The sequence below is a fragment of the Podarcis tiliguerta genome (genome assembly GCF_965153285.1).
Source record: "Podarcis tiliguerta genome assembly, chromosome: 6".
In the NCBI taxonomy this organism is placed as follows: Eukaryota; Metazoa; Chordata; class Lepidosauria; order Squamata; family Lacertidae; genus Podarcis; species Podarcis tiliguerta.
Window position 1 is genome coordinate 25,415,278 of NC_139539.1, and position 16,935 is coordinate 25,432,212.

The following is a 16,935-nucleotide window of genomic DNA, read 5'->3' on the forward strand; positions in this document are numbered from 1 at the left end:
TCAGGGACATTAAAAATAGCAGAGACACCATAAAGAAGGCTGATCACTGAAGAACTGATGCTTTTGAATTATGGTGCTGGAGAATCCCATGGATTGCAAGAAGATCAAACCTATCCATTCTGAAGGAACTCAGCCCTGAGTGCTCACTGGAAGGACAGATCCTGAAGCTGAGGCTCCAATTCAATAATGTCAGGGACTGGACTGAGGAGGATGGAGGAGACCACCACCCCTCCTGAAACTTCCAGAGAAGAGGAAGACAGTATAGATTTACAACAGTGGTTTGCAGAAGGTCATGACTCAGAGACAGAAGAGGGGCAAAGGTGGGAGATAATGGGAGAAGAGGGGGGGGGGGAGAAGCTGGAGCAGCTGGCTGACACGTTATCAATAGAAAGCATTCCAGACCCCCCTTCTCCCAGAACCCGGTGAGCAGTGAAAGTAGAAGAGCAAAGAGCTAAGAGGCACTTGGCCTTAGGCAGCCACCTAAGGGTGGTGGTGGTGTTGACAACTGAGAAGAGAAGAGGTGGAGCTTACTCGGAGCAACACCATTACTCAAAGAGGTAGCATTTCTAAGCCTCTCTCTGAATATTGAATAAAACACTTGGTAAGAGCATCTTGTCTATCTATTAATGGCAGCCTGCCATAGGGGGAGAATCGGATTCCCTGAAATCTGACAATTTAACATTTAAATGGTGAATGTGACAAACATGTGTTTGCAAACCTCAAACAATAAAGGCATGCTAATAAATGAGCCTGGATTGGATGCAGCTCCCTGTTGCTGGTACATTCAGCAGCATATCCAGGAATGCCTATGTCTAATGTATGAACGATAGAATTGTAGAGTTGGAAGGGACCCTGAGGATCATCTAGTCTCACCCCCTCCAATGCAGGAATATGCAGCTGTCCCACATGGGGATCAAACCAGCAACCTTGACGTTATCAGCGCCACACTCTAACCAACTGAGCTGTCAGTATTGAGTTGAAATGAATATTTTATCCTTAAGGTAAAAACATTACGTGAAAACAACATACTGTAAGAAAATACTCAAGTACTTTTAAAAACTGATGGAACAACCCAACGGTCACTCATAGCATCACCCACTGGCTCTGGTAAAAAGCCCAAGAATTACACTTCCACCTTTAGCAATAGAAGGCATTGACTTGTTTTCTGGAGACAATGACCCACTGCCCCCTTGAGTTGGGTGAGGAACTCCTGAAGGGCTAATACAGGGCTAATAAAGCTGCCTTGTGTGAAAATATTGACCCTGACCACTGGCCTCACCTTCCTTGCTGCTTTCTTCACCAGTGAGAGTTACCTGCAACAGAAAGCTCCTGAGATCTTCCTGAAAACAGTACTGAGGAAAAATGCCCCGTCCAAAACAAAGCCAGCCTTGAGATCTAACTGCTGTTGATAAGACACTGACTTGCTTTGCTAACATTTCAATACATGTGTTTGTGTGCCCATGTGAGAGGGGGAAATAGGAAAGTGGATGGAACAGGAGGAGATATTAATGTGTGTGTGTGTGTGTGTGTGTGAGAGAGAGAGAGAGAGAGAGAGAGAGATGATTTCATCAGCTTAGTTAATGGCCTAGTTACATCCTGCTTATTTTCAACCTTGCTTTGGAGGCTGCTAACTGAAGATTTAAAAGGAGAGGATATTCTTCTGCCAGTCCTTTGGAGTCTGTAATCCTGAGCTGTGAAGAGGTCTGGTTTTATGAGGCAGGGAACAAATCCTCATCAGAGTCGACTGCTCGTCTTACGCTTGTCATTTTTGGGGAGGTGGGTGGGTGAAAATTGTTAACTTTGCATGGGATTGGAAAATCAATGTTATAGTTGCAGATATAATTGCCGGCAGAGAACTCTTATTTCCCGTCAAAGTGCCTTGCATGTGAAAATGGGTTTACGCTGTGATACAGCCGCCTTCAAATGGGGTCCTATTCACATGGAATTCACTTGCTGAACCATACTGTGTTAAAACACATGGGAGTTCCTCAAGAGATCAACCTTATTTTTAGAACCTTCTTTCTTTACAAAGTAGATGTAATATAGCGAACTATGATAAAACTAATACATACATATATGAATTCATTTCAAATGGGATTTGTGCAATAAATCTACTTACACCGTTCTTCATATCTGCGGGTAGGCCCCACCTGTAAAGAGCTTACCAAAGGAACCTCAGAGGCTCTTCAGAGAGTGATGCAATCTTATATTGATTTAGGAAAGTGTCTTATACCAAATCAGACCATTGGTCCTTTCTGCTGTACTGACTGGCAGTGACTCTCTAGGGTTTCAGGCAGGGTTCTCTCCCAGCTCTACCTGGAGATGTCAGGGATTAAACTTGGGACCTTCTGCATGCAAAGCAGATGGCTCTACCACTGAGCTATGACCCTTCCTCAAAGTATTTGAAGAAGCCCGGCAAATCACTGGCCACAGGTGTGCAGTTCTGCATGATTACTGCACATGTTCCAGGACCGTACATGGCACTCAAAACATTTCCCAGGACGAAGATCTGGGAAAGAGTCTTTCTTAGGTCAAATTAAGCCTGGACCACTAGTAGCTGAACTGGTAGCTGTTTCAAAGGTAATCTCCTGCTGAAATCATTACAGTAATCCATGCTGGATACGACAAGGATGTGGGACATTATAAATCTGCTTTCCTACAATGTGCCAGAAAATAGCTACTACTTTTGTTATTGTTATTGTTGTTGTTGTTGTTGTTGTTTAGTTGTGTAGTCATGTCTGACTCTTTGTGACCCCATGGACCAGAGCACGCCAGGCACTCCTGTCTTCCACTGCCTCCCACAATTTGGCCAAACTCACGTTAGTAGCTTTGAGAACTCTGTCCAACCATCTCGTCCTCTGTCATCCCCTTCTCCTTGTGCCCTCCATCTTTCCCAACATCAGGGTCTTTTCCAGGGAGTCTTCCCTTCTCATGAGGTGACCAAAGTATTGGAGCCTCAGCTTCACAATCTGTCCTTCCAGTGAGCACTCAGGGCTGATTTTCCTCAGAATGGATAGGTTTGATCTTCTTGCAGTCCATGGGACTCTCAAGAGTCTCCTCCAGCATCATAATTCAAAAGCATCAATTCTTTGGCAATCAGCCTTCTTTATGGTCCAGCTCTCACTTCCATACATCACTACTGGGAAAACCATAGCTTCAACTATACAGACCTTTGTTGGCAAGGTGATGTCTCTGCTTTTTAAGATGCTGTCTAGGTTTGTCATTGCTTTTCTCCTGAGAAGCAGGCGTCTTTTAATTTCGTGACGGCTGTCACCATCTGCAGTGATCATGGAACCCAAGAAAGTAAAAACTAAAGCTACTACTTTAGATCCCAACGATGAAGAATACAAAAGATAAAGATGTGGGGATGCTTTGCACATTCTGCAGTAATCCTTTCCAACACTCTATTGAAGCATGGTGCTCTTTCCCACCCTGAAATAGCATCCACTTTCTTACCATCGTTACACTGCATTTTGACTTTTGCTTTCACATGCCTGTGGAATTACATGTATTTTAGTAACTGCCAAGAATGCATCAGGGCTGTTGCTTTTGTATGCACCATCTTTCAATAGAAAGGTCAACAATATATCTTCACTGTCTTCCCCATTATTTCCTTCTTCAGCATCTGCCACCTAATCAAAATTGCTTTTGGATTACTGTCTATAAACAAGACCACTCCAAATAGAATAAAAAAGTACCATGACTCAATATTCCCAAATGAAGAGACTGGAATTTTAATGAGCATTACTGCTTCCTTGAAAAATGAGCAGTTGTGTCCATTGTTGTATCTCTGCTTAAAAAAAGAGGGGGAGAAAACCAAAAGATGAAAAATAGTGTTTTGGTTGTCCATGGTGTTTAAACAAATGACAGCATATCATTTTAATTATCATTTTTACTGAATGATTTTTTTTTTATTCTGTAAAACCTCAAATACAGATTCTCTGCACTGTGATTTTGCAACCCAGCTGCTTGGGTCTGAAACTGTCCAACCCCACTATGATATCAGACGAACTTGGGTATTGACAGCAAGGAACGGTGACACCCTTTCCAACTGGGGCTGCAGGCCAGTTAAATTGATTAAATGTATGAACTGTAATAATCAATCAGTTGATTGCTCTGCCGATTAAGCGTGCATATGGGAGAAACCAATACTTCTGAAACATTAAACACCCTTTCTTTGTTTTTTGAGAATGCACACATGTGTACACGGCATCATCTTATAAGAGGTTTTCCCTCCTGTGTGTGGGAAAAGGAGGAATATCTCTTTAATTCCAGTTTGTGCAGGTGTCTGGTAAGAGCTCTGAAATGGATGCGGATGAGCAAACTGAAGCAAGACAATGCACTCTGGTTGTGGTAATTGCCTATTCCAGCTGATTCTGGATGGGGTTGTGCTCCTTCTGAAAAACCAAACTCACAGCTTGGGGATTCTCCTGGACTCAGCAATGATATTCGGTGGCAACACTTGACAAGGGGTGTCTTTTATTAATTTAGGGTGATTTGCAGGCTGTGACTCTATTTGGGCACAGCCAATCCCATTACACTGATCCACACTCTAATTACATTTCCTGTTGAGTGCAGTGAAGGGTTAACCTTCTGTGCCTCGGAGCTGAGGGGAAGGGCTTACCAGCCAGGATGTGACGTGAGCAGCCTGCAATGCTGTCTGTGTTCAGTGGAAACCGAAAGCAGTTTCTGTTAACTGCGTAGCTCCGGAGAAGGGAGCAGAGAAAATGCAGTTGCATTCAGATGGGTTCTGATCTGTGTAAATATGTGTTTTTGGAGCAATAAAGAACTTTAAGAAACAGAAGCTGATGCTTTGGAAGTTCTTCCCTTATCACACGCACGCTGTGCAATTCTGCTGATGATTTTATGACCTACAGAGGCCCGCGCAGAGGGAGTGTGCTGGACGCCATAAAGCAATAAATCCATCCGAAGAGATTTATTGGAAAGAGGTCGAATTCAATTACCCACATTTCCTGGCTCTATATGGGACTGTCTTTGAAGATGTTTCAGAAATCTCAACTGGTGCAGAACACAGCCATCTGGGTCTTGACTAGGGCTAAACCCTCAGCCCATATTGCATTTATTTTGCACCAGCTGGTTACCTATATGGGTCCCTTTTCATGTCCAACTCTCCTCTGTACATAATAATGCAAGGACCAATGTTCTCAGGTGGACCCAAGGCAAGAAGATTGTAACTTTGGCCCATTCTTAACTCAGCTTTCCCCAACCTGGCATCTTCCAGATCTTGTTGGGCTTAAATTCTCACCAGCCTCAACTAGCATAGCAAAAGGTCAGGGAGGATGGGAATGATAGTCTTGCAATATCTGGAGAGCATCAGGCTTGGTAAGCCAACTCATAGGGACTGAGGTCCCTTGGCCCTACCAATAAAATATTTTAAGGAGCCAGACCCCCCCCCCAAGCTGATGGGTGTTGCAATTCAAATGTATTCTGATCAATTATTTGTGGTCGGGCTTACCTGCCTCTCCCCCATATTTTATTCCAGTTGGCGCTCCTGCTAACGCTACCATAATTCAACTTAGGCTGGCTGGACATCATAAAGAATTAAAAGTTCCATTCAGCGGCAAAGGAGCCACTTTCAGTTTCATTGATCCACTTTCAGCTAACAGCCCTGTTTTCTAAAAAAAAAAAAATTACAGTAGCTGAGACTAATTATTGTAGTCAGGGGCGAAGGAAGGCTAACCAGGTGCGGGATGTCGGGGGGCAGGGCAAACCGCCTGGTGGAGCATGCGCCATACGTATGGCACATGTGCACTGCTACTACATGCCACAGATGCACCAATGGGCGGTTTGCCGACACAGCGCTGTACGGACGGCGGTGGGATCCTCTGCTCGCGGCAGCAGTTCTGAGAGATCTGGAGCGGCAAAGCCGCTCACAGCTGAAGGCTAGCGGGTCAGATTGCCTTGCAGCAGCTCCTTTGCAGCTTTGCTGGGGGGTGGCAGCCCCACTGTAGGCTTGGAAGTCGTGGGCCGGCGGGGAGCAGAATGTCACCCCCGTAAGGATGGTACCCAGAGCGCACTGCACCCACCACACCCGCCTTGCTCTGCCTCTGATTGTAGTCCATGCTAACCTCCCAGGAGCCATATGCCAGTTAATGATTGATGGATTATAGCATCTTGTTGCCATGCCACATCTTATCCCCCAAACAAATTTGGCTTCAGTGCTGGAAAAGATAGCTGGAAATATTTCTTTCATAAGACTATTAACACCGCTAGAAAACAGAGGAGGAGGTATTCTGGGAGATAGCCACTCTTATTTCGAGGCCTGTAACTAGTTATTGTAAGCAATTACGACACATTTATATTTATGTAGCCTTCAGCCCCAGCTTAACTCTTCTCGATCAATGCCTAGTTGCTAGCTATGTATTAAAAATTCTATCAAGGATAATGCTCATTCAGTGTGAAATCTCACTCAGAAATAGATCCTCGGGTGATACATCTGCGATGAGCTGTTTTAAAGAGGGAACGATATGTCTCTCAAAGACTGGGAGAGGAGGGGAAGGTAGAAATGCTTTGAGATAATACCCTGCTAAATCAATAGCCAGATATCATAACCATAATCTCATATAACAGTTTTTGCTATGCAAGCGGAACACTCGGGATAAAGATTTTATAAATGCAAACATTTTGGGAGATATAACAAAAAGGTCTCATTGAAAGGAGTTCTATGGCAGAGCTGATATGAGAAGGCGAACTTTTTGTAGGTAATCAGAAATGAACTTCTTTTGACCTTGCAGGAGCATTGTCTTCCTTTGTAACTTCTTGGGTGGTTGCATGTACCTGTGCTGGTGGGGGCACCTATCTATGTTTCTAAATATAATGTTTATTACTGGTATATACCAGTATATACCACACAGTCAACCTGCCCACAGGTTCAGCTTATTGCCACTAGTATTGCTGTCAAGTTCTGGAATTGAGTGCATACATACAACTCAGTCCAGTAATAACAAACTTCTAAAACTATTTTGAATTGGGGCTAGGCATGGACCATTCCTAGCTTCCCCAGTCCTATTCCCTTTCCTCAACTTCCCTTCCAGCAGCAGTGATGGTGTTGGAGAAAGCTTCTTTTCAGACCTCATTATCCACCCTCTTTCCCTTGCATGAGAAGATGGACTCTGGTGGATTGAGTGGACAAGACCAATAGTGGGTCCAATGGTCATGAAGGCAGTTACTGCATTGTGCTGGAGAGGAAAATGAGGGGCAGATGGGGCTTGGCAACTTGGGAAGATAGCCCATCTAGGAGAAGGAAATCTCTGATATGCCTTGTAGCTATACTCATTCATGAGAAAGGCTTTGGGAGTAAACCCTGAGGAATGAGCCATGCCTGCTGCCTTGAGAGGCATCTGTGGGAAAAGAAAAGGCTAAGGAGGAAGCTCTACACAAATCTGGCGTGGAGTCCCTAAGACAGTTGGATGGTATGTTGTATGCCTCCTTCCTGCAACTCCTGCAGCCAAGCTGGTGCCAAACGTATTGCTCTGCTTTCCTTTGGACCATATCAGCAAGGCCGAGGGGTGTGTGTTGTCCTTTGAGCAGCCCAGGACCTCCATACAAACTGCACAGGCTTGTGCTCCAGAGAGCTCACTTCAGTGCTGAAAATGCAGTAACCATCCTCTGTTTGAAAGACCTGCCCATCTAGAACAGTCTGAATACCATTTAGAAGTGTAGGCGACCCACTGACTGACAGGACTTGCATCCCATCTGGATTGCATCTCAGTTACCCTCATCCATAAGAACATAAGAAGAGCTCTGCTGGATCACACCAAAGTCCCACCTGCTCTAACACCCTGTTCTCCCAGTGGCCAATCTATGGAACGCCAGTGTGATGTTAAGAGCGGTAGACTCGTAATCTGGGGAACCAGGTTTGAGTCTCCGCTCCTCCACATGCAGCTGCTGGGTGACCTTGGGCTAGTCACACCTCTTTGAAGTCTCTCAGCCCCACTCACTTCACAGAGTGTTTGTTGTGGGGGAGGAAGGAAAAGGAGAATGTTAGCCGCTTTGAGACTCCTTCAGGTAGTGATAAAGCGGGATATCAAATCCAAACTCTTCTTCTTCTTCTTCTTCTTCTTCTTCTTCTTCTTCTTCTTCTTCTTCTTCTTCTTCTTCTTGCAGGACCTGAGAATAGTTAATTACCATGCTCAAGTACCAGGCCAGGACAGTTATAGTCTCAATTGCATCAGACAGTGGCGGGGAGGGGGGGACCCTGTGTCATCTGCACACTGGTGACACCTCAGAATAAATCTCTGAATGACTTCTTACAGAAGTTTCAGGCAGAAGAGTAACAGCATGGGAGAAATAACTGAACCCTGAGAAACCTCAAAGCACAACTGCAAAGGTGTCGAGCAGTAATCCCCTCAGCATCATCTTCTGGAAATGGCCATGCAAGGAAGAGTAGAACTTCTGTCAACTGCTAGTGGTACCTTTCACACATGATCCAGACAGGGTACAATGGTCACAGCTGTTGAAAACCATTGAGAGGTAGACTTGAAGGGAATCGACAGGGTCACACACATGCCTGTCTTTCTCTTGACATCCCACAATGCAACCAAGTTTGCTACTGCTTCTTGATTTCTGCAGATCAAGAACCCAAAGAAACTAAGTGAAAAAATTGGGTGTGTGTCCCCCCCCCCCCGAGTCCTTGATTAGGAGTTTATCTATGTCTTCTAAAGCATTTCAGTACATGGATGACATAGCTTGCTTTTTTCCTTTGAAACCTTTCAAAGTTATAATGGTTTCATGTTCGGTGTAAAATTCATCAAAACACAAGCCCTGCATTGGACAGCTTTTGTTTACCCATTCATACTTGAGTGGAACAATTATTTCTCTAATAACTTATATTATTAAAGCTTTCTATGAGCAGAGAATGATAAGGGAGTGATGATGTAATTAGCAGTGCATTCATTGCTTTCCCTGGTAATTGTTTTCAAGGAACAAATTCACAGAAAAATGATTGCTTTTTAAAGAATTTAACCAAGTTTCAGGTGTAGGTCACAAATCAGATGAATTGAGTGATCTTGGCTCAGTCCCCTGAGAACATTCATCTTCAACAGGAAAATTACCATAATTCCTGGTTAATTGTTTTTTTAAAGAAACGACTAGAACTGGAATAGCAGAAGGGATGTATTTGTGAGTCAAAATTAAAATCTGCGAGCAGTGATGTGCGGGGGAAGCTCACACAATTCCATCTCCAGTCGTCACTCAAACACGGCTACGGAAAGAGTAAAATAAAGAAAACTGCTTCATTGCTTCATATTCCAGTTCTTCTACCTTTGTCACAACAACAGGGATAAAAGTAGATTCCATTTCAACACCAGGGATTCAGTTTGCATGTACACAGCAAAAGGGGAAAAGGCTGCAGTCTTATCCAAAATACTGGTGTAAGACACACTGAACTCAGTTGGACTTATTTCAGGTAAATATGAATGGGATTGGGCTGCATTTATGCAATCCTATGCACAGCAAGAAGTGAGTCATATTAATGCACAGGGTCTTCCACATTGACAAAGGATTGGCTCGGCTTAGATCAAAGGTGACTCGAGCAACCTGAACAAACAAAACAAGCAGATCCCAGCCTTGCAAAGCGGCTCATGGAACGAGGCGGGAGAAGGATGCAATGCATTGTTCAATTCCAGCCTTGCCCTCTGATCAAATCCCGGCCTTGAAAAGTGGTGCAGGGCTGGTCCTGGGAGGGCTGCATGAACAGCTTGCTCCCCAGAAAAATACTCTCAGGGAAATCGCCCCAGCACACCCCCCCCTGGCTTCACCTCTGGATGAAAGTCGCTACTAGTCAGTGTGGACTATACTGGGCTGGATAACCCAATGATCTGACAATTTCCAGTGTAAGGCAGGGTCCTATGTTCACAGCTAGAGCTTTACCAATTTCATTAGCTGTGAATACAGCAAAAAAAAAAAAAAAAAAAAAAAAAAAAAACACAGAAAAGAAGTGGCTAGCAATCAGACGACTTGTACTGATTTGGTGACACACATATGAAGAATAGCCCTTCCATTTGAGCACCACTAGATGGTGCTCCTGTTTTTGTGTTTATTTTCTCTAGTCCCCCAGATATTTCTCTAATACAAGGACTGAAAAAAAGGTAGCCAACTCTATATTTTCCAGAACTATAAAAATGTGATTGGCATATATGCATGTGATTTCCAGGAAAACGAATATTGGAGATGTCAGACTGTTGGAGCAGAAATTACGCATATCTCTGTGTGGGATGTGTGTGTGTCCATTGATGCATCCATTTGGGGAAGAAACTTTGGAAATAATAAAACAATTACTGGGTATGATACCCAGCATCCCTCTCTAGCTGCTGCATGTGGCTGTTTATATTCTGGTTTTGGAAGAACATCTTGAATTGGCTACAAATCTGTTAATTACAACTCAATCCATTGCTATTCATTGGAAGTCAATCTCTCCTCCTTTTCCAGATTGGTATGGATGTGTTTAGAGCTACTCTTTTAAATCAAACTCACATACTGTAGAATAATTAAGGAAACAAGGCATATAGATTCATACAGAAATGAACACAGGTAGTTGCCTTAAGACGAGTCAGAAAGATGATCCATCAAGCTTAGTATTGTCAACATTGATTGCCTGTGGCTCTTCGGGATTTGGGGCAGTGGCCTTTCCTAGCCTTACCTGTAGATGACAGGAAAACAGATGCTCTGTAATTGAGCTACAGGCAGTCCTATATTTATATTGCACTGGGTCCAGAGATGTACAACTGCTGTACTAGCAGAATGGCCACAGCCTCAATGGCACAGTTAGCAACGATGCCATGACTGCACCCATACAGACAATGGGTTGAGTTCCTACAGTATATGGTCCTCATAACCACTGTTTTATGAGCACTCATCACAGCATCCACATATGTCTCTGGCAGGAGGATTGTAAAGAGCAAACAGACAAGACTCACCCAGAGAAAGAAAGATCCTTTTTAATGAAGTGGCTAAGGGGAGAGTCCAGGGCATACACTGACAGCATAGGGCATGGGTTTAAAAAGCAGAAGAGTCCCATCATGGCAAGCCACAAATCTGGCCGATTTACCTTTTGCACACCAGGAACACATTAGCAGCAAAAGAGAGGAAGCCGCTGGGACTTGAACCCACACTGCAAAGTCCACAGAGCGCTTCCCTAACCACTCAGCCACAGCACCAGATGGCAATCACAGATATCATAGGCCATTAGTCTTTCCCCAACCTCAAACCCCAGTCATGTTTGGCATGCTGGATGTCCCAGTTCAAATACAGGGGACAGCCCACAATGGAGAAGGGAGAGGTAGACTCCACTTGTCCCTGCTCCAAACCCAGACACACTGAGTAACAGGAGTGCTACATGGAGCAATAGCTGTGTTGCTGTATTCTTTTTTGGGGGGATGAGTTTTTGGAAGACGCCTGTGTGTGAATTTGTTTTATGTGTGTAGATCAGTGCATGCTGACCAATGCACAGTCTTTGCAGTAAGGCTCTATTCCAATGGCATGAGTATCACGACGGCTGGCAGTTCTTATCTGCTGCACCTTCACAGCTGTTGTAACATACCACTTGTTATTATCCTCCTATTCTGCTGTTGAGGACTTTTTTGTCTAGCTCCTCCCCTCTGACATTACCTCCTTGGGTGACCCTGCTGGGAGTATAAGATTCCCAACATCTTCACTCACAAGGGTCATAGGAACATGGAAGCCCACTCATCATGACAAGGTGATGATCCTGCAAGTGAGTTGCTATATTATTGTCCTCAGCCTATGCCCTGAGATTCCATTACAGTGGTACCTCGGGTTAAGTACTTAATTCATTCTGGAGGTCCGTTCTTAACCTGAAACTGTTCTTAACCTGAAGCACCACTTTAGCTAATGGGGCCTCCTGCTGCCGCCGCACCACCAGAGCACGATTCCTGTTCTCATCCTGAAGCAAAGTTCTTAACCTGAAGCACTATTTCTGGGTTAGCGGAGTCTGTAACCTGAAGTGTATGTAACCTGAGGTACCACTGTATAGAAATTCATTGCAGAGAAAAATCCATTAGGCTGTTTTGGGTTTGGGGAGGCACAATCCCATTGTACACAGTGGCCCACTTCCTCAGAAAGTTTATGGAAAAATTCTGCAAAGTGCTAGGTGTCCGGCTCCTCATTTGCTTATCATCTCATTGGTCGCATCAAGCACCTGACAGGACTGGGCTGTGCGACACGAATGCTCTCTCTCTCTCTTTTTTAAGGAACAAAGCAATGTATAAGGAACTCCTCTTTTGGGGCCTGGCTGTTCCGAGTCCTTTAATCTCAGGCTTGAAAGAGACCTTCATACAATAGTACATCTTGACTAATGCCCAAATGACCCAGGCATGAATGGCATTCATTAAATCAAGATGCTGGCACTTGGAACCAAATCCGCACATTTTGTAATAAAAAACCTCGTAGGCTAAAAATACTTTCTATAGAGGATGTCATATGTAAGCAACCCTGGTGCCTTTGTAATGCACACATCTCCCTGGACATTTCAGTGATTAAGGAGAAAAATATATGAAATGAAACTTCTGCAGTTTCCTTTGCACTAATTGAATTTCAGTCCATAACCTTTACCAACATTAAGAGAGAGGCTGTATAATTACCTTCTCTCCACCCCCCCACTTCCTCTATTTTAAAACTCATTGTGTTGTGTCATTTTTTAGGAGTTGGGAATAAATCTTTTGTTAAACACATGAATTATTATTCCAAGTACACAAAGAGCATTAGAAGAAAAGAGATGGATGCAATTTCTGAATTTCCCCTTGCTGCTTAATTGGAAACAATGAGGAGACCTCTAGGTTTGCTAACGTGACCTCCTTTTTGTGAAGAACTTTCCTCATTCTCTGACTCTGAGGTCCAGGAAAGGGCAAGAAAAAAGATCAAGGGGAGAGAGTGACTCGCCTATAAGGAAAGGTTGCAGCTTTTTGGACTTTTTAGTTTAGAGAAAAGGTGAGGAAGAGGTGACATCATGGAAGTTTATAGAACTATGTATGGCATGGAGAAAATGGATAGAGAGAAGTTTTTGTCCCTCTCCCATGACACTAGAACTCGTAGGCATCCAATAAAACTGAATATTGGAAAATTCAGGACAGATGAAAGAAAGAACTTCTTCATACAGCACATTGTTCAGCTATGGAACTCACTCCCACTTGAGGCAGAAGAAGTACTGGGCAAGTTCATGGGGATAAAGGCTACTGGCAGTCGGAGCTTACTGGAACTCAGTTCCTTTTTAAAACTTTACTTATTTGGTTTTTCAAATTAAAATTTTAGAGAGATATATCAAACATAAATCATAAAAAGAAGGAATCTCCTGGACTTTCATCCTCCCTTTCATTTCCTCCGGCATCTTTTATGATGATCCAAATATTTTACATCTCCATTGTGTCCAGAAGTCACCCTTAAAAGTGATATTCCAACCCTGCCAATGGTTTTAACTGTTTACAATGGTCTTTAATATAATTTATAAATTTTCTCCATTACTTATTAAAATTTTCATCTTCCTGACTTCTGATTCTTCCAGTCATTTTAGCCATTTCATCATAGTCCATCAACTTCATCTTCCATTCTTCTCTGGTAGGAACTTTCTCTTCTTTCCATCTCTGGGCCAATAACATCTGTGCAGCCATGGTCACATACATAAATAGTCTTTTCTGCTCCCTTGGGATTTTGGCACCTAGAAATTCCTAAAAGGAAGGCTACCGAAACTCAGTTCCAGCACCTCTCAGGTGGGTGCTGCTGCCATTATAAGAGAACAAGGGAGGTGTTCATTGTGAGCTCCAGCACCTCTTTTTCTAGAAAAAAATAGCACTGGCTACTAGCCGTGATGGCCATCCTCTGTCTCCATGGTCAGAGGCAGTAATGCTTCTGAATACTAGTTGCTATAAACCACAAGAGGGGAGAGGGGTCTTGTGCTTGGTTCCTGCTTACTGGTTTCCCTCAGGTATCCGGTTTGCCTCTGTGACAACACCTGCTCCCCATTATCTATCCCCATGTTTCTCTTGAGTTCTTCAGGCAAACAAGCCAGCAGGAGCCTGGCAGATAGCGAACCACCATCAGTCCAATTTATTAGTAAATTCAGCTCCGGCCCTCCGAGCTGATACGCCTCATCTTCGTTTGAGCCCAGCAGAGTATTAAACACCCAGAGTCTGCAACGGAAGGATGAGGCAGGTATGGCTACATTGCTACGCTTTATTACCAAGCTATGCAGAGAGCAAACAAACATACATCTTGTCTCTGTGAGAAGCAGAGAGCAACTCCAACAAAGAAATGACAGTACAAAGGAAACAGGAAACCAGTAACGTCACATCCCATCTCCCTTTCCCGTGGGAATCCAACAGTATCTGGACTGTGGAATGAAAATATAGTCCTCTGACTTGCAGCAGCTGCTCAGTGAGGGAAACAGAAACCAACACAATTATTATTTGTTTCAGATGCTTCCAAGGTGGGGCCTACACATGGAGAAGGGAAGGGGGACCTGTCAGAAGGAGGACCGGCAATTTTACCCAAAGTCATGCAAGGTTAAGTGGGGTATTCATAGCAAGTGTGCTTCAGACGTCACACACAAGTTACTGCTGCTGTGATGATATACTTAGTGATTAAGGTGCATAAAATGGGTAAATTTATAAGCAAATATTGCAGGCCAGTAGGAGACTGGGAGACTTTGGCAGTCATCCCAATGAAATGGCAAGTATGGCTGGATGACGTGATGGAGACTGGTCAGAATGAAACACATCTTGAGGTCTGTGTGCATCAGCAGCTACCTTTAGTGGCACATATATGCCACTCTATCTCACTGACTTTGTCACAGATCTTGCATCTTCTGGTCTCGTGGCCATAGATTGTGTTTCAACAAGAACTATATAATTCAAAGAATGGGGGTCTTATCATTTGGGATGAGATCATGTCAGTAGAGGAACTCTCTGGTATGAAAGGCTATGGACCAAAGAAGGCTCAGCATCTCCATTTGCTCTGCCCCATTCTGTAGCCCTGGGAAATTTGAAAAGGAATTGCTGCCTTGAAAGCAGCTGCCAAAGGGACCTCTAAAAATTGTGTGACCCTTTGGAGATCCTAGCCTGGGGCACAGAAATTTTATGCATCTACTTCAGGGAGCCAGTCTCAGATTTTTCATAGCTAAGGGAGCTACAAACTTCTGAAAGCTGAGCTTGGCCATCTAGCCTCTATGATTCAGCTTCTCATCATTATTTTATAAGAGAAAGAAAAAGAAAGAATGTCAACTCATATAATCTTCTCTAGTAGATTGAGGGGGACCGAAACGGCATCCTGATGTCATATGCACAAAGTTGTGTGACATCCTTAGTTATTAGACTATAGATCTAGCTGCCTGTTATGTACTGAGTTGAATAGGATCCAAATTGCAGCAGTCTGATTGGTCCTAGAACAATAGGATTCAGAATGCATCAGTCTGATTGGTCCTAGAACAATGCAGCAGTCTGATTGGGTGGCAGGAACCACCCAATCAGGCTCCAGATATAAGTGAATCCACAACCTGATTGGCTTACAGTAGAATTCCAGAATTAGCCAATCATGTGCAGCCCATTGTGTAAATAATGTATATAAAGCAGATACTTTGAGGGGACATTCATTCATTCCTCCTCACCACTATGAGCTGAATAAAGAGCATGAAATCACTTTGCGACTCTGAGTATATTTCACTGCCCTTATATTTTTAATTCAATTTCCTGTCCACATTTTGCTTATTAATCATTATCTGCACCAGGGATGGGGATCCTGCAGCCCTCCATAGGCTGCTAGACTACAACTCCCATAATTCCTGACTGTTGGCCATGCTGGCTGGGGCTGATGGGAGTTGGAGTGCCAATATTTGGAGGGCCACATGTCTCCCCACCTGATCTTTGTCAAACTGCCATGAACTGAGAGTTGATCAACTGTAGTTCAGGTCCTCCTGGAGAATGTCAATATGCATGTACCATTAGGGGGACAATGTAAGTTCAACAATGTTGTACAGCAGAATATCTCATTCTTATCTGAAGGGATATATATGTATAGCCAAGCAAAGGAAGAGTTTGTGGTAAGAGCGTTTCTCAATCTGCATGGTTAATATTTGATTCCAGTGGAGGCTTGTTAACATACCCAGACTGAAACATCACCCTGCCAATTCAGCAGTAAAATGGAATTAAGCAACTTTATTGGACTGTGCAAAGCACAGAGAGAGATTTAAGTGAGAGTGAGAGTATTTGGCTTGTGCTCTACAAGATGACAGTAGACAGTTGGTAAAGGACCAAATGCAAATAGAAAAGCCTTTTTGTCATTGCAAAGTATTGCAGTGAGTGAGTCAGTTGGTCATTTAGTCAGACTCCCAGTTCATTGGTTAGTTTGTCAAGTGGGGCACAAGGTCAGAAACATGGGGTCAAAATTCGGGGTTCAACAGACAAGGGGTAGACAGGGGCTGGGTTAGATGAAGCTGTCAATTTTGTTTTCTCCGAGTTTCTCAATTCTCCAATTTTAAAATCAGTCCTACACATTTCCACGTTAGTTTGCTATTATTTTGAAAAATAATTATTTTTAAAAAGAATTAATTTGCAATTATTTTGAAAAAGAAGTTCTTATGAAAACTAAGCATTTTTGTGCACACATTTGTATGCATTATTTTTGCCAAGTACACACATTTTTATAAAGCAATTTCCCCTAAATAATGCATTTCTCTGTGTTATTTTCATTAATATTTTCATTTTAATGCACACATTACTCTAGTACAGACATAGGCAAACTCTGGCCCTCCAGATGTTTGGGACTACAATTCCCATCATCCCTAGCTAACAGGACCCGTGGTCAGGGATGATGGGAATTGTAGTCCCAAACAGCTGGAGGGCCAGAGTTTGCCTATGCCTGCTCTAGTATATGCATTTTTGGTCATATAACTTGACTTGAGTTGCAGTG